At 37.1% G+C, this 27,091-nt stretch overlaps 1 protein-coding gene and 1 long non-coding RNA gene across 14 annotated transcripts in view; both read left to right on the plus strand.

Annotated features, from left to right (window-relative positions):
* The window catches only part of LOC137495897 (uncharacterized), a 64,880-nt gene extending 54,727 nt beyond the window's left edge, over positions 1 to 10,153 (plus strand). Inside the window, exon 12 of the long non-coding RNA XR_015494385.1 lies at positions 9,173 to 10,153. This is a non-coding gene — a long non-coding RNA (uncharacterized LOC137495897). The remainder of the gene's footprint in view (positions 1 to 9,172) is intronic.
* A 669-nt stretch (positions 10,154 to 10,822) lies between these two features.
* r3hdm2 (R3H domain containing 2) overlaps positions 10,823 to 27,091 on the plus strand; it is a 117,066-nt gene continuing 100,797 nt past the window's right edge. For all 13 annotated transcript variants that reach the window (XM_087258151.1, XM_087258154.1, XM_087258160.1 and 10 more), the window contains exon 1: positions 10,823 to 11,219. The gene's annotated coding sequence lies outside the window, so the exon portion shown is untranslated. The remainder of the gene's footprint in view (positions 11,220 to 27,091) is intronic.

Consider the following 27,091-nt stretch of genomic DNA (forward strand, 5'->3'; position numbering starts at 1 on the left):
GGTACCGTGAAAAGAAACAGAAGCGTTCGATGGCGTCATACGGCCTTGTAGTCTTTGTTTTAAAGACGAAATGGAGCCGTACATAGCTCTGGCTACATAATTCGCAATGTCCAGAAATGTATATAGGGGTACGTTTTTACAATAAGCCTGTGTTGACAAAATACTATAGTAAATAATGTAGTATTTTAGAACTAAAGAAAGTACTTGAAATAATATGTTGTTGTCAGTAGTGGCGCAAGCTTAACTGGCGCATGAGGCAAATGACGGTCACGAAAGTGAAGAGCTAGGGGGAGGGGGGATTGATAGGTGGTGTCACAGACAAAAGTGAAGAGCATGGGGGGTGGTCAAAATTGATGGGGGGGTGGGGGAGTTGGTGTCCATGTCGCCCCTACCAAGATTGCTATTGTAACTCAACAACTAAACAAATGTCCACACAATTCATTCATGTTGACCCAACATTTTGTTAACCTAAAACAATTAAGTGTTCCAAAAAAACTCAAGAATTGTGTTGTTTCAGCTCGTTTTAAAGTTGTTTGAACACGCAAGGAAACTTTTTGAGTGCATACCCTTCCTGTTTGTTTAATTTAATCACTATTTAAATACAATTTCATTATCTTGAAAAAATAAGAAAGCAAGTAGAACCATGTCATTTTGTCATGACTTTAATTTATAAACTGTAACTCCACCAACTGTAACGACCACCAGCACTGCATGTGTTGGATGTCTCCTTTGTCTGTCTCAGGCATTACAAGTCTTTCAGAGTGTCTGGCTAATGAGCTGATGATCTGAATCAGATGTGTTTGGTTAGGAAGACATGGAACATGTGCAGAGCTGGTTGTCCTCCAGGAACATGGTTGAGAAACACTGCTGTCACTGATAATTTCCCTCAAGTGTATGTTTGTGTCCTTTATCCTTTTTATTTTTCTCCCTTTATGTTCTGTTCCATTGACAATAATTGATATTTTGTGTATTGTAAACAGACATTGTTACACAACAAATATTGTTAAAAATAAATAAAATTGCTTATGCATCATCATTATAGGTATTTAATGGTTCATACCAATATAAATGCTATAGCCAAATACAACAATACTATAGCAAATACTTTAGTGTTTTTGTCCTATAAAAAGTACTTAAATTAATAAGTTGTTGTAGTTTTCTATAATTATAGGCTGTATTATACTACAATACACAAAGTAAAGCCTGAAGTATTGCAGTTTAATACTACATTATTAAATAATATTACAGTATGCTGGAGCATTCATTAGCAAAGAATTGTAGATACTATCATTTATGTATAAAACACTTTACTGTGTGGTTCATAAACACCATAGTGATCTATTTAGTATAAATTACTATAGTATTTTTTCATGTTGGCGTTTAAAGCTGCTTAATTCATCTCATATCTGAATAAAGTTTGTATTAATTCTGTTATTGTTCTGTATATATAAACACACATGACTGAGTTTAACTTTGGTCATTGTGTTAGTTATTTAAATTAATTTATTATAGATGTTTTTTCTATAGTTTAATCTGATGAACTAAAGGAAAAGCATGTGAAAGCAGTGTTTTGCACGTATGACGATGATGATGCTGTAACTGAGGCTAATTGAACTGACACAGATAGTAAAGCTGATGCTGTAAGTTCGCAGTGCGCAGGCGCCGTCTAGTGGACAGGGTGAAGCACAACCGAATAGGACAGCTTCATAATCAATCCATGCAGGTGTAATCATTGTGACTCCTGGGTCACATTATTTGGGCTGTATATACAGTATTATAAATAAATATACAAGCTTGTCTTTTATTTCTCCCCTCTCTAATTTGTATAATATTGATCATTACTTAACCTTTAGCACCATTGACGATCACAGTATTTCTGCTTTCTGTGACACCACTGATGTTTGCTGTTCCAGATGTTTCCTGATAACCTTTATCTCACTTTTGATGAGCATTAAACCACATCAGAATAATATTTACTCTACAAAGCATGCATTTTCTGTTGATTTTATTTGCATAGAAATAAAAATAATATGAGGTAGCACTTAGTTTTAAGACCTCCTTGTTACGCATTTAATGTATGTACTATAGCCAGTACTATTAATTGACATTATAGAATGCATATTACAGTAAAATACTGTGTCATTTACAGTAACTGTTAATGGTGTTTATTAAATGGCATCACAATACAAGATGAACTTCTTATATGTGTAACCTCGCCGGTCCTACACTACCCAAGCCGCTCCAAGCTGGGATCGAACCGGCGACCTTCCGCATGAGAGTCTGTTGCTCTAAAGACCATGGCCTCTAGCGTCTGTCGCTAGAGCACCTTTGGAGTTCAGAGGGAGGTTTTCCTGCACAGCACTTACTAGCTGGCCTCACGTTTAAGGGAGTGAGTGTAACGGAGGCCAGCTAGTTTGCGTATATGCGCAAGGAGGATACTATGGACTTCCGGTCGGCAGCTGATGCGTATAAAGAATCACTTAGGAAGCAAGTTATTAGATAGCAGTAGTTTGTACTGAATATAATCGAGAAAATAGATATCTTAAAGGAGCTAATAAAATTGACCTTCATATGTAAACAAAATATATATTTATTCCAGCCAAACAAAAAGAAAAAAAATAAGAAAAAATAAATATTGAAGGAAATATTGTGAAGATTTCCTTGAGCTGTTGAACAATATTTAAGAAACAGTGCTGGGTGAAGATTAATCACAAATAATCACATACAAAATAGAAGTTTGTTTTGACCACTCGCTTTGAATGTTATCACTGGATTGAATAGGCGTTATCAGTAGTTATCAGCTGATAGATATGGGCCAGTACAGGCCTTCTGCAGCTACTGGTAGACTTAAAAGGCTGTTATCATTCATCCACATGGTTAATCAGCTATACTCCAGATCCAGACCTTATTCATTTATTCATTTTCTTGTTGGCTTAGTCCCTTTATTAATCCAGGGTTTCCACAGCGGAATGAACCACCAACTTATCCAGCAGGTTTTTACACAGCGGATGCCCTTCCATCTCTGGGAAACATCCACACACACATTCACACACTCTACAGAGAGTTTAGCTGTACCATATATCTTTGGACTGTGGGGGAAACCGGAGCACCCGGAGGAAACCCACGCGAAGACATGCAAACTCCACACAGAAACACCAACTGAGCTGAGATTCGAACCAGCGACCCAGCGACCTTCTTGCTGTGAGGCAAACGCACTACCTACTGCGCCACTGCCTCGCCAGATCCAGACCTGATTTTACATTAGTGTGACGGTTGAGTTTAGGGTTGGGGTAGACGACGTTAATAAAATTCAATTAATGGGAAATTTTATAAATAATTATCATTAACCTCCGGCCACAGCTGTATGTGATCTATAGCTGATGAACCATGTGGATGGATGATAACAGCCTTCTGAGTCTACTAGGTGCAGAAGGCCCCTACTGGCCCATATCTATCAGCTGATAACCACTGATAACGTCCATTCAGTCCAGTAATATCATTTAAATTACTCATTATTGTATTATATAAATTTAAAATGTATAAGTGACGCACATTCATAAAAACAAAACTACACAAAACTATTTTGTTACATGGATATTCATTCATATTCCTTCAGTTTAGTCGCCTTATTTATCAGGGGTCGCCACAGCGGAATGAACCGCCAAATATTCCAGCATATGTTTCACACAGCGGATGCCCTTCCAGCTGCAACCCAGTACTGGGAAACACCCATACACACTCATTCGCGCACACATTCTCATACACCACAGCCAGTTTAGTTGATCAGTTCCCCTATAGCGCATGTGTTTGGACTGTTGGGGAAACTGGAGCACCCGGAGGAAACCTACGGCAACATGGGGAGAACATGCAAACTCCACACAGAAACACAAACTAACCCACCCGGGACTCAAACTAATGGCTTTTTTTCTGTGAGGCCAATTTGTATCATATACACATTTATTTTATATCTAAATATAAATAAACATTTCCTTAAATATATGCATGCATGTGTGTATTATATAAATATGCACAGTACGCACACACATCATGTAAGAATAAACTTTTCTTTTGAATGTGATTAATCATTGCTCAGCACTACTGAATAGTGAGGAATATTTCAGAGGACTCCTTCATCTGTGTAACGCGTGACCAGAGTTTTCCCTGAGTGTGTGTTTTCAGTATATTGCAGCAGGTGATTCCGGTTTGCTCCAGTGCAGATAATCTGAGCTCAGGTGTGTTTACTGTAGTTCCAGTGACACTGACCCGATCAGCGGTCCAGCAAAACTCGCCTCGATTGTGAAAATAAGTGACCTCAGCGTGCAGAAATGCTGCATTATGGACAGTCTGATCCGCTGTGGTCACAGTAAATGTGCTAAAGGTGAGCGTGAGCTGTGAGTTCATCACCGCGGGCTTTATTTGGAGTGTTCCTGACCTCAGAAGAGTGATCGCGGGGACACACACACACACACACACATGCGCTGGAATTAGGCCAGTGTGTCTACAAGCCTGTTATCATGAACACGACGTGCTGCGTTTACCCGATGCTCTGCCAAATTAAAAAGAAGAAGGTTCTAACAGTTCTTAGAACCAAATCCTTCGCATTTTAGTTTATTAATTTCAGCGCTGACCAAAGATTATTCACATGCAAAATAAAAGTGTGTTTTCAGGAGTTCACACTTTGTCACGAAATGGGGAATGATCACAAAATGCAAAAATCCAAGTGCAGCAATTTATTAACAAAAAAGACAAAGGTATCCAAAAAGACAGATTTCCAAATCTTACACAGAACTAGAAGCAAGATACAAAAACTAGATGACCAGACGAAGGAACTGGCAAAAATCCAAAAACAGGTAAATACAAGGACAGGGTAGGGGTGCTAACAAGTGCTAACAAAAACGAACACAAACAGGAATCCAAGAATAATCGTAATACAAAAAAACTAGATAACCAGACAAACATATCAGACGTGAGGAACTAACAAAATCCTAAGGCAACTAAAACAGAGGACAAGAGGGTTTATAAAGACAGGACTAAATTAACAAACACAAAACAGCTGTAACATAACACAATCAGTAATACAAAGGATTATGGGAAATGAAGTGAAACTACAAAACAAACTAGTGCCCTCAAGTGTCCAAACTAGGGCACTGCAACAGGTGTGACACACTTAGCTGATTATTGATTATAAAGCAAGTTTGGCACGCTGTCGTCGGCGCAATAGCCTAGTGGTTAGTGCGCCGACATATGGTGCAGTAGCACGTCAGGGTGTTGCGAGTTCGAATCCTGGCTCGATGACATTTCCCTACCCCCTCTCTCTCTCCCACTTCGCTTCCTGTCTCAATACTGTCCTATCTAATAAAGGCAACAAAAAAAAAAGCCAAAAATAAATCTTACAAAAAAAAAAAAAACTTAAAAAAAAAAAAAAAAAGTTTGGCACGCTGTCCCCTTGAGCTCTGGGCTCCCTCCCGTTTGCCGGGTGAGAGGGGAGCTTTGAGCTCAGGTAGATCTCGACATCTCCCCCTTTTTGATAAGAGCTGTTGACTAAAATGATTGCTGTGAAGAGATCTGCTGCAGGGTGAGAGATTGACTGTACACTGTAAAAAATGGCTGTGATTCCAACCCGTAACCTGGTTAACGGTATGTTTCCTTATATATACGGCGAATAACCGTAAATTGACTTTCCCAGAATTCCCTGCATGCCACATATCTTTTTATGCATTTGGTTGACATTAATGTGGATCTTTTTAGTTGTTTTCCATCAGTTTTGTACATTAGAGATTTATGTTACATCTAATGTTGATAAACAATGTTTATTTCATGACTAATTGTAAGCGTGTTACCATACTGGTGTGTAGTAGCTGTGTGAATGACATATATGCTGAGTTTACCGTAAAAATGAAAAATTATTTTTACGGTTTGTACTGTGTTTTTAACGGTAAAGTACTGCCAACCACAGCTGCCGTTTTTTTACCGTAAATTTTACGGATTTATTTTTTACAGTGTAGTGCTGAATTTAGATTGGTCAATTCACTTGTAGTTGCATGTTTTTGGAATGTGGGAGGAAATCTGAGAACCCGGGGGAAACCCACGCGAGAACATGCACACTACGCACAGAAACGACCACCGGCCTGTTAAAGGGCTAGAACCGGTGACGTTCTTGCTTTGAGGCAACAGTGTTAACCATGGGCCACCGAGCCGCCCTATAAAGGGAAAGGTGAAGAGGTAGGGGTGGAAGGGGGGATTCTTCAAATCGAAGATGAATGTAGTGAGAAACCCTGACTCTATATAGTGGGTTAGGAGTCGTCTGATTGGTGGATCATAGCTAATGCAGAACCAGCCGTGTTCAATCACAATCACGTGCTCCTCTCGAAATTAGTCTATAAATAAACTTCACTTGATGTGTGTGTGTACGTGTTTTTGTGACATATCTGGACACAAATCTGTATAATGGCATGGGTATGACACAGGTATTACAAAAAGGAGGTGAAATATGGGGACATTGGTGACGTCCTCATTTCTCAAAATGCTTATAAATCCTACATAATGAGTTTAATCAGAGTAAAGCTGCACACTGTCTGCTGTGATGGTTGGGTTTAGGGGTGGGGTGAGGTGAGGGCAACACAATATAGAGTTTGGACAGTATAAAATGAATGGAAACCTATGTAATGTCCCCACTTTTCACAAAAACAAACATTTTTTTTATTTCAAATGTTTCCCAAATGATGTTTAACAGAATTTTTCACAGTATTTCCTATAATATTTTTTCTTCTGCTCTCTCAGAGAAAGGTACACGGTGGTATAAATAATGTTCCTTAAGGAGCAGTTTTGTACCTTTGTAAACGTTGGTACAGAAAACACCTCTTATGATGCTGTCCTGTTACCTTTTATTGTACAAGTGAAATGAAGGAACACAAAAACGTAGCCCCGTGAACGTTTCTGGAGACCGCGATTTATGTGGCCGGAGGTACGTAAGGCCGCGTTTAGTTTTTTTCGAGCGAACGCTGCGGGGCGGTGTGACACTGCTCCACTCCTCCACTTCGCACTCGCCGGCTGACGGCTCGCCTCCGTGTGGAGGGCTTTCCCGCTGCAACCAGTTTGTCCGCCTAGCTCGCAGCGTTACGTCGGTGGAGCGGTCGCCCGGAGGAGGAAGAGCCGGCCGCTGGGACGACTGGGATCGGGTCCGGGGAAGAGCAGTTCCAGAAATCAGGTAAGATGAAAAACAGAATCCAAAAAATATGGGTGAGAATGCGACGGGAGCCGAAAAACACGGTCGAAATCAAAGACGAGGGCTTTTGCCTTTTTTTTTGTCTTTCTGGACGGCTTTTGCAAACCGTCGCTTGGGTTTAGGGAAGGAGGAGGAGAAGGAGGAAGAGGAGGGCGGCTGGGTTGGCCGATTGGCCGGCCGTCTGGTCGATCGTTCAGTCGTTCAGCCAGCCAGTCCGACAGACGGTCGCTCCACAGCGGCCTCCAGCGGCTTTTCACGCGAGAACAGCGCGGGCGCTAACGGCGCGCGCTCCCGAGAGGCACTCGAGACGTGAAAAAGTGTGCACAGCGGCCTCTAACGGATCCACAAAAACAAAAACTGCTCGAATACGTACCTCCCGGGACGTATTTCGCGATCCGCAGAAACGTCCGCGGGGCTACGTTTCGACAATGAGCCCGGGTTGCATGAAAAAAGTACATCAATGTGGGACACATCCTTTATTACAATATCAATAAAAAATAAATATGACTGGAAAGGCAAAGAGATTTATGAATAGTTTCCATATTAAAACAAGAATCATCATTTAAAAGCAAATGCTTAAAGAAATCCATAAACATTCATTATTAACTTCTAGAATACAAAACAACAGGTAAAACAGAACTACAGGTATTGTAGACTAAACATTTAAGGCATTTTTAATAAACATTTGGTGAGCATTTTCTGATAAATGCAGTTACAATATTGATATCTGCACCTTTTGGCGTTTCAACTCCACACATGAGCTGGCAAAAGTCCTGCATATGCAAAGTGTTGATGCAGATATTTTACGATTGAAAAACTGATCAGACTTATCTCAGTACAATACCCTTGCATAAATCTATTTCTATTTTAAAATTAAGTAAATAAAATGAACTTTTCAGTGATTACAAAGGACAAAAAAGGTTTTATGTGAGAATGCAACATTGTATAGAAAAGTATTGAGAAATATTTAGCTAAAACAGATCTTTTAATTGATGTTGAAGTGTTTTTATTCTTTATTGTAAATGGAAAAGCTGCATTTAAACACAAAGAAACTCTTTAAAAACACAGTTTAAAAATGTATTTGATGTTTTATATTTACTGAAAATAAATAGACCCATTTTGAATATAAATGCCTTTAAATATAGTTCTTGGAGGAACACATTTGACACTGTTAAGGTACAGAGTGTCTTGTCACTGTAGTGCACTCTCAGAAATAAAGACACAGCAGCTGTCACTGGGGTGGTTCCTTTTCAAAAGGTACATATTTGTACTTAAAGGGTTCATATTGGTACCTTAAAAGTATGTAGTAGTACCTAAAAATTTCAGGAGGAACGCTTTTGTACTTTTTAAGTACTAATATGTACCCATTGAGGTATTAATATGTACTTTTTAAAAAGGTGCCATCCCAGTGACAGACCAAGTACCTTTATTTCTGAGAGTGTGGTACCTTCATAGATCAGATTTGGACCTTTGATGATGGTACACTATTGTATCTGCAGATTTTAAAACCAAACATTTTGGTCTCTCATGGTACAGATTACGTTCTTAAAGGTTTTATTAGGTTCCTTGTCAGTACAATTCTGCTCTATAAAAGGTACTGCCCCAGTGACCCAGGTTTCTACCTTCTTTTGTACAACATGGTACCGGTTTTTTTTCTGAGAGTGTGGAGAAAGTCTTATTTGCTTTATTTCGGCTAGAGTAAAAGAAGTTTTTATTTTTTATAAACCCATGTTAAGGTCAATATTATTAGACCCCTTCAGCAATATTAGTTTCTGATTGTCTCCAGAACAAACCACTGTTAAACAACGACTTGTCTAATTACACTAACTTTACCCTAATTACCCCAGTGAAGCCTTTAAATGTCACTGAATATTAGTATCTTGAAGAATATCTAGTCTAATATTATGTGCTGTCATCATTCATTCATAAATTTTCTTTTCCTCCTAGTTTCTTTATTCATCAGGGATTGCCACAGTGGAATGAACCGCCAACTATTCCAGCATATGTTTTACACAGCGGATGTTCTTCCAGCTGCAACCCAGGACTGGGAAACACTCATACACACTCATTCACACTCATACACTACGGACAGTTTAGTTGATCAATTCTTCTATAGCGCATGTGTTTGGACTGTGGGGGAAACCGGAGCACCCGGAGGAAACCCACACCAACACGGGGAGAACATGCAAACTCCACACAGAAATGCCAACTGGCCCAGCCGAGACTCGAACCAGCAACCTTCTTGCTATGAGGCCACAGTACGACACAACTGCGCCTAAATGAAACAAACTAAATGAAAAATAAAGCATTAAACATAAACGTATAACAATGATATCACACACACACACACACACACACACACACACACATATATATATATATATATAATAGCATTATAATAGAGCAACAGGTTTATGGTAAAAAAATACAACACAAACTGTAATGCTAATGTTATATTAATTAAACAAACACACTGTAAAAATAGAGCTTCTTACAGTGCTAATGCTCTGTCCACTTCTGATGTTGAAAATTCAGTTCTACAGTTTAACAAATTTACAAATTGTATTGACATTTTAGTTATTTTAAACAACATGTTATAACAGAAACAATACATATATTCATAAATATTTAATTATTTTCATTTTCTGATAACATTAATTTGTTGAAATAGAGTGGTGAATGAATGAAAAATACACATTCCTCTATTTAATTGAACTTTTTTTTTCATTTAAATGACCCATAAAGGGCTTTGAAATGTGCATTTGTTATGTTTTATATGTTCTAAACACGAATTTTGTCACACTAGATTATAGATATCCTTAAGAATAACAGACTGATTCTAACATCCGATAAACTTTATTTTAATGTCACGGGGCCTTTAAATAAGCAATAAATAAACCACGAATAAATAAATAAATGAGAAACAGGACAACAGCGCCATCTTGCGTCTTCATGAGGCACAAACACACGGAACAGTGACGTACAGCACAGAAAGAGACAGTGAGGTTGTGTGTCTGTATAAACATATATATATATATATATATATATATATATATATATATATATATATATATATATATATATATATATATATATATATATATATATATATATATATATATATATATATATATATATATATATATATATATATATATGTGTGTGTGTGTGTGTGTGTGTGTGTTGTGCCAATGACTGGTTTGTGCACACACAGATCTTGATCTGAATCAGGACCAATTCTGCTGTTAGAAGGGATACAGCTGCGGCCGGAAGTTAATGAGAATTATTTATGACATTTATTAAATTAGTTGTATTTTATTAACATCTATCCCCAGCTAATAACCCTCACAGTAATGTAAAAACAGTAATTATACCGAGCATTATTTATATTATTTATTAAATTACCCATTAATAGCATTTTAACAACATCTACCCTACCCCAACCCTAAACTTAATGATCACAGTAATGTAAGAAAATATTAATAATTGTTGTGCAGTGTCACTGTGAAAAATATATATGCTACATTACTGAGAGCTGCATCCCTTCTAGACTTCACGGGTTTTTTTTATAAGCAGCGCTCGTGACGTCACTGCCCCGCCCACTCCGGCGCTGGTTTGATCACTGCGCGCTGTTGACAGTCGAGTCGCTGGTTTGCAGGCGATTAAACGGCGTTCAGCGGCAGCGGGCTGTCGTTATTCGGTACCGGTGGTGTCGGTTAACGGGGATCTCTTTAAACATGTCCACTTGACCCGTCCTGAGCGATAGTAATGTCCTCACGAGTTCGTGAGGCGGCCGATTGTCATTCGGACTTAGCTCGCGCTCGCTTAGCCGCCACAGGCTAATTAATTAACCGACAGTGTGTCAGAAATACTCGCTCCAGATCACCGAAAACACCGTAGAAACGCCTCTGCTCAGTCGAAGCTCCCGCAGAACCAACTCTACAGCTGGACCTGCGCCGTTTTACCGGGCCGAATGAACGCGAGGGATTAACGGGTAAGTGAACGGCTTTAAATGGAACAGGTATCGATGTGTGTGATGCTAGTTAAGGTCGTGCTAGTCGTCAGCTACTGGATATTGCTTTATTCTGATCTTAAAACGTGATTGGAGTGACTCGTGAGCTGCAAAACGCCGTCGCTTTGGGTAGTCATTGCATTGAACGGCTGCGTTCTTGTTTTGGTCGCGTCGCGTGGCGTTTTAAATAGCGCGCTTGCTATTAAAGATCATTAGAAGATCAGACCGTCAGCCAAACAGTCATTAGACAACTGAGGTAAACTTGGGTTAAATTCACACATTAGTTTAGTGAGGACTTGTAATGCTGTCCTTATATTGTTTACCACGCTACTGTAAATATTGGGTCTGAAATCGCATGTAAGAATGACTTAAAACTGCATTAGCAGCAGCACTACTTCAATGACGGTGTACTTTTTGATAGTCATTGGCTGCTAATGTGATTTCACTGTTTGGAGTTTGCACATAGTACTTTACTAAAACGTTGTCACTAAGGAGAAAGTCTGAATGTGTGAATATAAAACCAACTTTACCTCAATGAAGATCATAACATCAGTCTGATATCAGCAACACTCAATAGACAACTGAGGTAGAGTTGGTTTTATATGATCACTATATAGTTTACCATGTTACTTTGAATATTGTGTCTGAAATCGCATGTAAGAATGACTTCAAATCTGCATTAGCACTGTTAAATGACTGTGTACAGTGTTGTACTTTGATAGTCATTGGCTGCTTATAGGGTTTCACCGTTTAGAATTTGCAAATAATTATTTTCTGAAACTTAAGGAGAAAGTCTGAATGTGTGAATATACAGCATACCTCCAGCCAGACATCAGAAACACTCATTAGATGACTGAGGTAAAGTTGGGTTAAATTCATACATTAGTTTGTTGTACAACTTGTGATGCTGTCATTAAATAGTTGAGTGGTTTTCAAAGTGGGGGTCGGGCGGAACAATAAAGGGGGGTCTCCTGGTGATTTTCAAAAATCTACTTATTTTTATTAAACCGTACCATATTTTATCCATAACCTACTGAAGAGAAAAAAACTAGTCGTTTATAGTTACTATATATTTACTCTAGTAGCTTATAGTTACTAGTTCTATTGGATTGCGACCCCTGGGGTAATCACATTATATTGAAGACACAGCAATAGCGTCAGATGCAGCAGATTGATTTTATACCACCAGTTTAAACTTTCTGGCACATTTACTGAACTGACATACATCAAAAAATTAAACAAAAAATAGACTTATAGACTTGGGTCTATTGTTGTGTGTGTGCCATTGCTAGCAGGGATTTTGTATTTATAATGGCCTCAGAGGATATTGGGGATCGCGAGTCACTAGCATTGTCATTTTGGGGGTTGCGGGCTGAAAAGATTGGGAACCCCTGATATAGATTACCACGTTACTTTGAATATTGTGTCTGAAATCGCATGTAAGAATGACTTTAAATCTGCATTAGCAGCAGCACTATTTAAATGATGGTGAACTTTGATTGTCATTGGCTGCTAATATGATTTCACTATTTAGAGTTTGCACAGAGTCCTTTACTAAAACTATATCACTAAGGAGAAAGTCTGAATGTGTGAATATAAAACCAACTTTACCTCAATGAAGAACAACATCAGTCTGATATCAGCAACAACAACTGAGGTAAAGTTGGTTTTAAACTGTAAACTATTGAGATTACCACGTTACTTTGAATATTGTGTCTGAAATCGCATGTAAGAATGACTTCAAAACTGCATTAGCACTGTGAACAGTGTTGTACTTTGATAGTCATTGGCTGCTTATAGGGTTTCACTGTTTAGAATTTGCTAATAATTATTTTCTGAAACTTAAGGAGAAAGTCTGAATGTGTGAATATACAGCATACCTCCAGCCAGACATCAGAAACACTCATTAGATGACTGAGGTAAAGTTTAGTTAAATTCGTACATTAGTTTGTTGTTCAACTTGTGATGCTGTCATTATATAGTTTATCACGTTACTTTGAATATTGTGTCTGAAATCGCATGTAAGAATGACTTCAAATCTGCATTAGCAGCAGCACTATTTAAATGACGGTGTACTTTGATAGTCGTTGGCTGCTAATATGATTTCACTATTTACACTATTTAAACTTTTTCGTATGAAGGACCCAAAACCAAATATCATTGAGAGCCGTAGGCCGAAAGTTAAAGTTGCCATAGGTCATTTTCATTTCGTAATGTTTAAAATTTAAATAAATAAAAAACAATTTATACCGCAGTGGAGTTCAATGCTGAATACATCAATCAAGCAGAATCTGCCTTTGCCTTCATTTGCTTACTGGTGTCTCTGCATTATCCTCTATTCATCTGATGAGATTATGTACATAAAAAAAATAGTTATAACATTTAATTGAAACATTTCATTTCAGCAATAAAACAACAATCAAATAAAATGTTGCATTAAATCAGAAATTACAGTCTCTAAACCATCCTCATAATTCACTCTCTTCTCAGATGGGATGGTGGGCCAAATCAAAGGTTAACATGGGCCAAGTTTGGCCAGCGGGCCCTAGTTTGGCCATCTCTAATTTAAAGTTTGCAAAGAGTACTTTTCTAAAACTGTATTACTAAGAAGAAAGTCTGAATGTGTGAATATGAAACTAACTTAACCTCAATGAAAATCAGACCGTCAGTCAGACATCAGAAACACTTATTAGACAATTGGGGTAAAGTTTATTATATATGCACACAGTGTGATGCTACTTTGATTATTGGGTCTGAAATCGCATGTAAGAATGACTTAAAACTGCATTAGCAGCAGCACTATTTAAATTACGGTGTACTTTGATAGTCATTGGCTGCTAATGTGATTTCACTGTTTGGAGTTTGCACATACTACTTTACTAAAACTATATCACTAAGGAGAAAGTCTGAATGGGTGAATATAAAACCAACTTTACCTCAATGAAGATCATAACATCAGTCTGATGTCAGCAACACTCAACAGACAACTGAGGTAAAGTTGGTTTTATATGATCACTATATAGTTTACCATGTTACTTTGATTATTGGGTCTGAAATCGCATGTAAGAATGACTTAAAACTGCATTAGCAGCAGCACTATTTAAATGATGGTGTACTTTGATTGTCATTGGCTGCTAATGTGATTTCACTATTTAGAATTTGCACAGAGTCCTTTACTAAAACTATTACTTAGGAAAAAGTCTGAATGTGTGGATATATAACTCCAGCCAGACATCAGCAACACTCAATAGTAGGGATGCACCGATATGGATTTTTTTGGCCGATACCGATAATTCTTCAGACTTGGAGGCCGATAATTCTAAATATTTCAAAATGTTATATTTTTAAACAGCAAATTTCATACAGGATTGAACTGCTCTTATGAACTGAATAGTCTATACTCAAAGCAAAAAAGCTATAACTTCAAAATTGCAAAGTGATTATAGACCTATATTCACGATTTCACCCAAATCAGCATGCAAAAAATGAGTTCCTTTTCTTCATAGCAAATTAACATGCAAGTTGACTGTTGCATAAAAATAATAGGTTAAATAACAAAATGGGATTTAATCAACAAGCAAGATAAATATATTAAAATAAGATGATAAATGAAAGACCTCAAATGGATTAAAATGTGTTACAGTGATGTACACATGTACAAATATGTCATGTCCGAAAAAGCCTTTAAGAGGTGTTTTGACAGTTTAGAGCCACCGTACAAGCGTACGTTTAGAAGATGCGTTTTAGATTCTTTTGAACACATGTAGGTGCTGCTTGTCAATCAGACAACACTTCTGCGCTCATTCTTGCTGTCAATTGCAGGAAAAATGATCGATGAAGAGTTTATGATAAACCGCTCAGAGTTTCACTCAACTGTAGAGGCAGAGTTGCCATCAGAGTCAGATTTTCATACAAAACCTGCATTGAGCTGACTTTATGACAAACAGAGCAGAATATAAAGACTGACTATGGCGTCAGCCAATAAAATTCAGTCAGCAATAGGCCACTGTCTAGCAGGTGTATTTGCATACAGCAATCTGATTTGCTGACGCTTCCATTGGTGCTTGAAAAGTTGAGCTAGTCCCAACTTCTGCAGTGAGCAACGCCTCTGAAGCGCCGCCGACGGATCCACAATGCAGTTCGGCAACGCCTGACATCACCCATTCAAATTGAATGGGGAGTGTTGATGCTGACGCCCCGTGTGAATGGGGCATTAGGCCTATATGCAGAACTTTTGTCTGCTTGTATATCTTTTGTCTGCTTGTAGATCATCAAGCATTGCATTATATTACATTACTCCATTAACATGATTAATGCATAGCCTAATTTGAGGTGAGCCCCCCACATTTCTGCCCGTGGTTTATTCACCAATAAATGCCCTCTGGAGTTTGGATAGAGATTTATAGTGATCAATGATCTGACAAGATGTGCATGAGAATCCCAGCTTTTGCTTAATCGCTATATCATTTAAATGTGTCATGCACGACTATTTGCTTTCACTCTAAAGCCTTGGTTTGCACATATCGATGATAGTAGCATGTTAGTGAACTGTAATACCTGTGGCAATGTCATGGTGTCATCCTAAGTTACATAATGTGAGCAATGCAACAGATAGCAAGAATGCTGGGTTTGTCTCTTCCCCAGTCAGTGTGTGGCTTTGGAACTTAAGGGAATTTCACAAATTGTTCAAACTAGGGCTGCACAATATATCATTTCAGCATCGCTGAATCAACATTGCTGCATAAAACATGCTTTCTAGTGTGAAAATTGTTGCGCACTTCTTATCAAAGTCATTTAACAATGGAAGATGCATGTGGTGTGGCTTTGCTCCACTTAATTATCCAATGTGTCCATATGTCTGAAATATCCTGAAGCAGTAATACTGATTTGTACAGTCGCATGAGATTCCCGCTTTTTTTTTAAAGATATATATGTATAACATTTAATGCACATCAATAACTGACCAATAACTTATTTAATGCATGTTCCCGTAAGAAAACATTGTAAATATTTGAAAATCTGGCGACCGCCATAATCAAACCCTTGGGAAAAACTGTGGTCGGAGACAAAGGAACAGTTTTCTTACTGTTAAATAAACTCAGAATATATTTGGAAGAAAGCTGGAAACATGCAACTATTGACTTGCATTATATTAGTTTTTCCTATTAGTCAAAGGTTACAAGTAAATAGTGAGCACATTTTAATTTTGGGTGAATATTCCTTTAACTTTTGCAACTTAAAATGGTTTGCCGAATCATTAATGTCTGGAAAAGTCATGCAAACATATTCATTAGGTGTGGACACCCTTGAGATGATGCTGTGAACCTCTTTTCTGTATGTACTGAGCTACATGGACTTGGTTTAGTCTACTAGATGTAATGCAAACTTTTCAAACGTTTCTACTTCTGCAAATGTTGTGTTTGAAAAAATAAATTCAGAATATGGTTTAATTGATCCGGAATGATCTGTTTATATCAGGAGTTTTTTTATTTGACAAATTATTCAGATCTTTTTTCCTAGTGGTCATCTTTTAAAATTAATTTCACCCATGCATATGCAAGTACCAGTTGTACATTTGAGTTGCCCCACAAAACAATTGATCTTCAGTTTTCTAGAGTGCAGTAGGCTTAATATCATTTTCAGTAGGGCAACAGGTCAGACAAATGAAAGTTTGAAGTCTTGTCAAAATAGTGACCCTAAGCATGACGTCTGTATGAAGAGTTTGGTCATGCATGGGCAAAAATGATCAGTTTATATAGCTTCCGCCTCATGATGGATTGCTGGAGGAATTGAGTGTACATGATCCTTTGATCTGGTCGCATGAGTTTTCCCTTCACTAGTCTGAAATACAGTAAAGCAGAACTGCTTCTGAAGACAGTTTTTACACACAGACTCAGCAATTACTCTTTCGAGCTTGTCAGATTACAGTGCTTTTAAATGACTGATTAAACCTGATGGTATTTGCATGGGAAAACTAAAAAAATCAATTCAATATTTTTTATGAAGCACATTTAAAAATAACTGAAGTTGACCAAAGTGCTGTAGATGGGAGTAAAGACAGAGTAGAAAATAAGTAAATTAAATGAAAAAATTTGTAAGTAAACTCAATAAAAAAACAGAAATCAAGGAGTATTAAAAGCGAGAGGAAAAAAAAAAGATTGGTCTTTAAAATAGACTTAAACATAAACTGAGGGGTACAGTCAGTGGAAAATAGAGTGGTGGTAGTGTAAAAACTGACCTTTAATAGGCCTGGACAAATCCTGAAATACTTGTTTGCACTGATTTTATATTTTTATATTTAATGATTTTATTTTAATATACACTGATTTTAATAAAGCATGATGACAAAAAGCAGGAGGTTCACACCTTGCTAATAGAAATGCAGCCCAAGGCTGAAGCTGAGTTATTTGGTCAGGTGTGTCCTGTTTAAAGTTGCTTTAAGCTGTAATCAAGCTCATTATCATCCATCAGGCACTCCTATTCCATGTCTATGTGTGTTATTGTTTAGGTAGTATAGGACTGCACAATTTATAGTTTCAACATCAATACACATCCACAACAGTGAGCATGTGCAGTTGTAGTAATAGTTGATCAGACACATCAGTAATGTAGTGAAAGTAGGGCTGGGCAATCTCTGTAATTATTTTCCATGTTGAACAATAACGATATATCTATTTCGATTTAAGTTGTTAATGCTTCCAGATTTAAATTATGTTAATATCTAATAAAATACAAACTTTTGTCAAACATTACCGAAACTCACTGTAATTCTCACTGTTGATTTTAATGCATTAATGTTCACTAATGGATCATAAATGTTGCCTATGTACTGTATTTATTCTTTTCAAACTTTTGTTTTCTTTGAACATTTATATACAATAAAGCAAAACACACACTATAATATATATATTTTCTATCATAGCTGTTAAAATGATTTGCAGCTATATTAAAATAATTTTGATTTGCATTGCAACATTTTGTTATTCTGTGATTATTACATATTGTGATATGAACTCAATTTCACCAGATGACTTGAATATTGTAAGAAACTAAGATCTGGATGATCCTGTAGGTGAATAAATCATGCGTAAAATATAATAAACAATCTACAAGCATAGATAAATACAATAAAGAAAAAAAGATGCAAATAAAATAAATACAGAGAAAGAGATACAGCTAATAAATAATTAAATGTATAATAAAAAAAATAAATAATAATACAATAATAATATTAAGTCTTCGATGTAAAAATATTTTAATAATACGAACAGATATTGAAGTTACAAATGGTACAATTGCTTTTAAAGTCCTCATTCATCAATCCTCAATCCTCAATCACAGGCCTTAAAAACACATGCAAATGACAAACGGTAATTCAGATTCAACATTGCATGTGATATTATTGATGCTGAAATGATATATTTTGCAGGCCTGATCATATTAAGTCTAAAGGAGAGCTTGTTTTGTCTCTTGAGAAGAATGGAAAGCTAATATCCAGTGAAATATGATGTTATTTTGTGATCGTCTATTATAAACTGCGGATTGTCCTGAGGGGTGACGTCCAAGTGTTGTGGTCAAGATGTTCTGTTCCTGTTGTTGATACAGTAGATTGGGGCAGTTGTTTTTAGTAAACCAGTGCAGAAATGGGACAATCAATCTTTGCTGAATTATTCACGAGTGCAGAAACGCTTAATTATCAGCATTTTCTGTTTGCCGGGGAGCCTCGCTGATGAATTCTGCCACTCCGCTGGCCTTTATTTGGAGGATTTGATCTGCAATTACTTATTTTAGTGTTTTGTTTAAGTTTGCACTTCGTGAATGTACTGTATACAGTTGAAGTCAGAATTATTAGCCCCCCTGAATTATTAGACCGCTTATTTATTTTTTCCTCAATTTCTGTTTAACGGAGAGCAGATTTCTTCAACACATCTCTAATCATAATAGTGTTAATAACTCATTTCTAATAACTGATTTCTTTTATCTTTGTCATGATGACAGTAAATAATATTAGACTAGATATTCTTCTAGATATTGCTTAAAGTGACATTTAAAGGCTTAACTGGGTTAATTAGGGTAACTAGGCAGGTTAGGGTAATTAGGTAAGTTATTGTATAATAATGATTTGTTTTGTAGATTATCGAGAAAAAATATAGCTTTAAGGGGCTAACAATTTTGTCCCTAAAATGGTATTTAAAAAATTAAACTAATTTTATTCTAGCCAAAATAAAACAAATGAGACTTTCTCCAGAAGAAAAAATATTATCAGACACACTGTGAAAATTTCCTTGCTCTGTTCAACATCATTTGAAAAATATTTGAAATGAAGAAAAAAATTTGAAGGGGGCTAATAATTCTGACTTTAATTGTATGTCATTGGAAATACTTTACATCAGAAACCATAACACAATAAAAACAAGTGCATTTAATTGAATATATTTGCTAGTTTGGATGCTTTATGTTCATGAAGCTGCTGAATTTAACATATGGCTCATTCTGATGTAAAAATAAACATTTTATTTTGCAAGCACCAAAGAATTTGCTAAAATCTTAAAACAAACTTTATTAATTTTTGTAGTTACACTTTATTTTAAATATCAATTCTCAGTATTATTAATATTATTCTTAGTATTAGTTCTATCTGCATAGTATTAAGATATTGGCCGTTTATTAGCACTTATGAAGTACATATTTCCAATATAAAATATTTAACTACACCAAAAACCATAATGAAAAATAAACAAATGCATTCAATTGAATATATTTGCTAGCTTGTACTCTCAAGCTTTTAAATCTTATTGGCTCCTTATTACCACTTATAAAGTACTTAAAGCCCTTACTACTTAAAAAGGAGATAATTATGCACAGTTTAACTGCTTGTGAGTTTGCTGGAAAGGGTTTCATTGACACTGAAGAAAGCACAGCACTCGAGCCGCTATTTCACTACTAGGGAGAAATGCTGTAAAAGTCCATCTCTGCCTCTCTCTCACTTATTTTGGACATGTGACCCGCTGGCCTGTTTGTGAGGTAACTTGTCCTATTCTCTCGGCTGTTAAAGCGATACTTGTGGATCCTGACACAAGCGTGCCTGTGGTGCAAGTTTTCTCCACTGTGTCTATTGTGGATTAATTATGTATGGAAAGCATCGTCAATGCAGCATGATGCACAGAGATATCGAATTGAACCGAATTGATGCCATGACAATCGTGTGACTGGTGTAGGTTCACACTCCAATTAACTACACCAAAAACCATAATCCAATATGAACAAGTGCATTCAATTGAATATATTTGCTAGCTTGTACTCTCATACATCGGTTATTTGACAGCGTTTCATGAAGCTTTTAAATCTTACCGGCTGTTTATTAGCACTTATAAAGTACATATTCCCAATTCCTCAAGCTAACTACTACCTTAACTAATAATAAGCAGAATATTAATGAGTTTATTGGGGCAGAAGTTCAAGTTAATGTTTTGTTAATTGTAAGAATTGACCTTTTAAAATAAAGCTTGACCAGTTTTGCAAACTTTATTGTTATTTAAGCTTATATATTGAGCAATTTTAGGATTGCACAATAATCACATCCCTTGATTTGAAGCTAGTAAGCAGAATTATTATCATATGTTCTAATACGGCATTTAATTTCATACTCCTATTGTCCAGGGTTTCTTTTCAAATGACATTTTTCATACATTGAAACTAACATTCAAGGGGGTTAATTTATTCAATCAATGACGACAGCTGCTTGTAAATAAACACATTAAGTATTGTGACAGTTCTTTTTGTGAGGTATTGTTGTCAATCTAGTTTTCTAGTCAGAAATCGGACATGAACAGCCTTGAGTTGTATTTATGAATTGAACGTTTATTTTAGTACTACATAGTAGGGTTGTGCTCATAGACGATGTCATTGTCCATCGCCGATGGCCAACAAACAGGACGATGCTGAGGCGGCATCGCGATCCATCGCCCCGCCCCACATTTATATTGATATATAACTTATTATTTGCATGTCATCCTAATAGCAATAACGGTCTCTTCATGAGCTGTGTTAAATTTTAAATAGCTGCCGCTTGCACGGCAGACAGCATCGTGAGGATTAATTGAAGATTATAAAACACCTCTCACACTCAAAATGTGTGTATTCAATGGCAAACGCTGTTACCTGCAAACCCCGTCCCACAGACTTCAATGGCTTTAGTCATTTTCATAGCGGACTTGAAACACTGGAAGTCTTTTGTCCACTCTTGGAAAAGTGTAAATGCTGGATTAACATTCAGCACATGATCACTAATAAGATCTGCCATTATTAGTAACTGTAGGTAAATCTGTTTGAGTTATTTTCATTCTCTCTTCTTCAGCGCTTCACATTTTCACGGTTGTAGCTCCTGTCATCTGAGGGCAGAAGGCATTGACTGAGTGATTGACAGTTGATATTAACCAATCATTCATGTTCAGTTAGAGCAGTGGGTCAATAAGAAGAGCACAAAGGCGAGCAAGCATTGCAGGCTTTTTGTTACTTCAGCAAGTTCACATAACAACTGTTTAATCTGTTCCTGAGCGCTGCGTTTGGCATTTTTATGTGCAAAATGCATTTATGCAGATGCTTCCAAATATATTTTAATGTTGCAAAGATAAAATTTCGGGTGCATAGTCGAGCAAAACTGTCAAGCCCTAACATCTTGTTATTATTTCCTCATAATAATTATGATAAAATAAGAAAGTTGTCATCAACCACAATACAAATTACAGTGAACTCCAACCGAACTCTCGTCTCCTCCAGCAGCTGTGGGAAAAGCCATTAGAACGACACTGATCTCTCTGCCTCTTTTAGTCCCGTGGAAAAAAAGTGATTGACAGGTGGTCATTTGTGTGTAACTTTATTTATGGTTTAGTTATGGATAAAGATCATTTGGGTCAGGAAAGTGAAAACTGTAGGCTACAAATAATTAATTTGTTATGTATTAATTGATATTTAACAACAACAACAACCACCCCCACCAACGACGACGATGGCATCGTGCATCGCGATGTTTCACATTAGACATCGTACGATGCCAAATTGGTCAACATCACCCAACCCTACCACATAGTAAAAAAGAGACCTATTGGTTTAGTGATTAAACATTTTTTTTTATATTGGCATCACCACTACATTTGCATATCTCGGAAACATTATAATGCTTGTTGTATAACTTTTGCGCAAAGTAGCATTGCTTTACCATTATTCTTATGTGTTGGATGGATTGCTTTATGAAAGTGTGTTACATATCAGTCTGCATTACACATTAGCTTCAGTATCCTACACATATTTGTGCTGAACATACACGGACTCAGCAGGTGTTTGTATGTGTGTGTGAAGTGTAATTTAAGCTCTTTATCACGCCTCAAACTTGAGAATTCTCTCATCACAACCAACAGATATGATCATAGTCGGAGATTAATATCACAGTTTCAGTGATTTAACCGGAGTTTTGCTGGAAGTTTAGCTAGAATGCATGTTTACTGTTGACAATATATGCTTTGATGCTGTCAACAAACAAACCAGCCTTATATTTTAGGGTCACAGAAGATGTGGAGAGTCGATGAAAAGACTTTAATTAAAACTTTACATTCATAGACAACTACATTATACACTGCATGGAAGGTGAAAGTCAAACAAGCACAACGGGCCACTTTCAATACAATTCAAGTGAAATATCAACTCATTTGACTGCATTTCTTCACACTTTAATTTGATTTATTAATGTAATCTTTAAAAGCTGGTAGTAATGCTTGTTGGGATGTGGGACCCCCGCCAAACCTATATGGTAATTCTCAAGGGGTTAATCCTAATAAATACATTCAAATGTAATTAACCTGTTGAGAAGCATATTTGTACGGCATCGTAACAAACTCCTGCATTAACCATTCATGCATTTTCTTTTTTAGTTAACCAGTCAGATAAAGTCTGTTAATCAGATCTGAAGTTGTTGAAAAGTGGTCACAGATTAATTAGGGATGTCCCAATCAGGTTTATTTGACCTTGAGTCAGAGTAATTTGATTTTGAGTATATGCTGATAATAAAACACGATCTGATTCTTCTATAACACATAAAAAAGAATAAAGAAGAGCGAAGAAACAGATACAGGATTATCCTTATTTTTTTATTTAATTCATCTTATTTTAACATTCAACAAGCTTGTTAACAAACAGAGCACTTCTTCTGTTTTGGACTTTAGTGCAACAGTAAATATACAGAACAATCTAATACAAAAACAAATAACACCTTAACCTAAAATACAGGCAAGCCCAAGTTTACAAAAACACAGTGTGAGATGTTGTTATCAACTTTATAATACCTTCAGACCGAAGACATACTCGCACGTTCCACTACAAGCTGCTTCCGTGTTCTACTTTGCCAGCATTTAACCAATCCGCTTGTTAAGTGTGACGTCACGCGAAGCGGCTTCCGGGTCCAAGCGCTCTATTCAACTGAATGGGGAGAGTCATGAAATGGTAATAATAAACGTTTACAAAGCGATTTAAGGCTTTCGAAAATCACGATCGCAGTATATATGTCCATGCCTAATATGCGATGGCCAGAAAGTGATTATTTTTTTATAAATTGTTAAATTTTTGGTATTTGTTATCCAGCAAGCCCAGAGATTGTTGTGTACACTATGATTTTATATAAAATTAACTTTAATGTGTGATAGGAATAAAATGCTATCATAAACGAATGATTTCTCCACTCAAATGAGTGGCGACTTGGACCCGGAAACAGTATTACATACGTCACAAACACGTCACCACTTAACAAGCGGATAGCGTCTCCATAACAGCGGTGTCATGCCGCATGCGTTGCTGTTTCTGTGTGAAGCCAACTCAAATGGTTTGTTGCAATTGGTGTCCTCAAAAGGTTTAAGTGTCCTTAACTTATGAAGCAACTGTTTACCCAGTGTGAATACGCCCTGAAACTCAAACCAACTATGTGCAGTTGCCTTAAATTGGGCCAAAGCACACTTGTCCCCGCTCCTTTTGATGCGCATAAACAATCATAAAGCCCTGGTGCTGCAGGTGTTAGGAGGTCTGCTGAAGGTGCAGCTGTGGTGCAGTGAGGGGTTTGCGTCTTTAATATTCTGTGACATTTTGCGTTCATTGAACAGTAAGATTGATTAATAAATCCATATCTAACAGTCCCTTAAAAGTCACGTCTCGCTTTCAGTTTCGGGCTCAGGTGCGTTTTGCACTCACACACAAGTGTACCGCACCAAAGCCCAAGTGAACCTTGCTCTGGCACACCTCTTCCAACCTGGCCGCCAAGTGAACCGTGCCTAAACCCGATTGAGAGCACTTACACTTCTCAAACGATCTGGGAAATGGGCCTGGGCACGGGTCGGATAGCATAGCGTGAGTAGGCCCTTACTGTGCTCAAATTGCTTTGTTTACTCAACTGGATCAAGTTAACAGTACTCATTAAGATTAGTTTTTCAACTTAAATGGTTTGTTGCATTTGCTTTCCTCAAACAATTTGAGTTACTTTAACTTTTTGGGTTTTACAATGTAAGATTGATTGCTGTGTGCCTCTGTCTAATATTTGCTTACAGTTACACACACACACACACACACACACACACACACACACACACACACACACACACACACACACACAGTGCTAAACATGAATGGGTTGACCCCTCACAGATCTCTCTTTTACAGTCATATTTCCTCCAGGATGCTTTACAGTAATATGTCTGTGCAGATACATTAGATTAGTCAGTACCAAAGACAAAACTATAACAAATATAACTGAAGATCACAGTTCAAAAACTACTACACCCAATATTAAGTTATGGAAAAATATTAAATAAATTTTTAATAAACAGGACAAATCAAGAAAACACAAAATAATAGAATTTTGTTGAAACTTTGCAGTTTGTAATTGCAATAAATATTTCAATTTCAAAGTATTCCTAAAGCTGATCGTTGAGCAAACTCTTCTTTTAATGAGTATTACAGATTAATAAAACTGTTTTATTTAAATGCACTAATAATTATTGGCTCTATTCACAGAGAAATGGATGGAAAGATTCATTTGTTCTTGTGTTCATTCATTTGTTGTATTGATGTGAAAACTATGATTGAAGAAACACCTCAGATTGTGTTTAAATGCGTCTAAAGTTGTGCTGTAATTGCATGTGCACTGCAGGATGGTAATGCGGTTTGAAGTAAAAGTGTGTTTGCGGATATGTTTTGCGCAGTCCTCCCACATATGAGATGGCGGGTGTTCGCTCATTTTTAGCTGGAAGCGCTGCTGTAATATTGATAAGGAGTCGTATCGGGATTGTGTGTGGACCTGAACATGGTGTTCTGCTGTTGTCGGATCAGGATTGAGGTGCTATAATGGCTGTGTGTGTGGGGTTTTTGCTCTGTCTTGTGTTGGCTTTGCAGCAGCGCCGGCTGTATGCTGTGTTTTTCTTTTCCTTTTTTTTTTTCTTGAGAGATTTGAAGAGCTATTTTTAGCCTCCTGCTGGAGCATTGAGCATGTGCTGCGCCTCCCGCTCGCGCTCATCTCTGCCTCCCAGATCCATGATGCTGTTAGATTCTCCTTCCTCATCTCACACCTTTCTTCCTCTAATTCCCGCTCTTTCTTCTCGTCTGTTGCTCTGTCGTTCCTGTCCTCATTTTGTGTTTCCTCAGCTCTTTCCTTCTGTGCTTTCGGCACGACCACCCCTCCCTGCTTCCCTGTGGATTTCTGCTTGTGAATTATTAATATTTTGCTGGATGGCGGGGAAACGCTCTGAATCTCCGAGCTCTTGTAGCGGAGGATAGCCGTCAGTTTTTGTGCTTTGAGATGGGATGGAGAATCAGACGTGACTGTGGACGGACTGAAGCTTTCTCTGCTGCTGCGTGTGCAAAACTACATGCTGTCAAACACTAGAATATTTTTGTATTTTCCATCCAAAAACACTTTCTCCATTTAACTTAGACTAGTATTCACAATATGCTCCTATTAGGTGACACTTTACGATAAGGTTTCATCAGTTAATCTACCTAAAACGACTTTAAAACTTAAGTGTCAGCAATTTTTATGACCCAAACACAAAGATTAGATCACATGCCGCAAAGCACAGTTTAATGTGAGAAATGTCACTGTTAAACACTTCTTTCATGGTGTCGTTTGACATTTCCACTCTTCACATCTCCAGCTATCTCATTATTAATCAAAGTGAGCAGTTTTTGATCTTTGTGAAACTCTGCATGAGTTAAAGTCTCATCACTAAACAGAAATAATGTCCAGTATAGAATATAGTCTAAGCAGAGTCAGATCTAACTGTCCTAATAAAGTCATTAATAATCAAGGCAAGATCATATTTTATTGTGCTAAACTAGAGGCCTTTGCCTTTCATATAAGACACTTCTAATACCAAATCATCTAGAAGTCAAGTTATTATTTGTGTTCCTAAAACTTGTATAGGCAACAAGACTATTGTGAGGTAGTGCATGTATACTGGAAACCTTTGTACAGTAAAAGTTCTTCAAGAAAAAATATCTACTAGAGATGTAACAATATTGTAAATAACGTCATACCGCAATAGTAATTTTTTTCAATATTACCGTAGGTGCATGACTCAACTATATTTCTGAGAAAAGTTTGCTTAGGCGATTGAAGCGAACGGGAGGTAGCGGGAACTACAATTCCCATCAGCCTAGGCGTGGCCATCATCCTTTGCCGTCTGTTGTTATTATCCAGTAATGCGGAAATGGAGTGTGCTGCTAGTAGCGGGGAAGAAAAAGAGCTGGAAATGATCGAACCTAAAGCGGGTTTTAAATCGGATGTGTGGAAGCATTTCGGTTTCTTTCTAAAAAGATAC

The sequence above is a fragment of the Danio rerio genome, chromosome 6 (genome assembly GCF_052040795.2).
Source record: "Danio rerio strain M-AB ecotype USA chromosome 6, GRCz13ab, whole genome shotgun sequence".
In the NCBI taxonomy this organism is placed as follows: domain Eukaryota; kingdom Metazoa; phylum Chordata; class Actinopteri; order Cypriniformes; family Danionidae; genus Danio; species Danio rerio.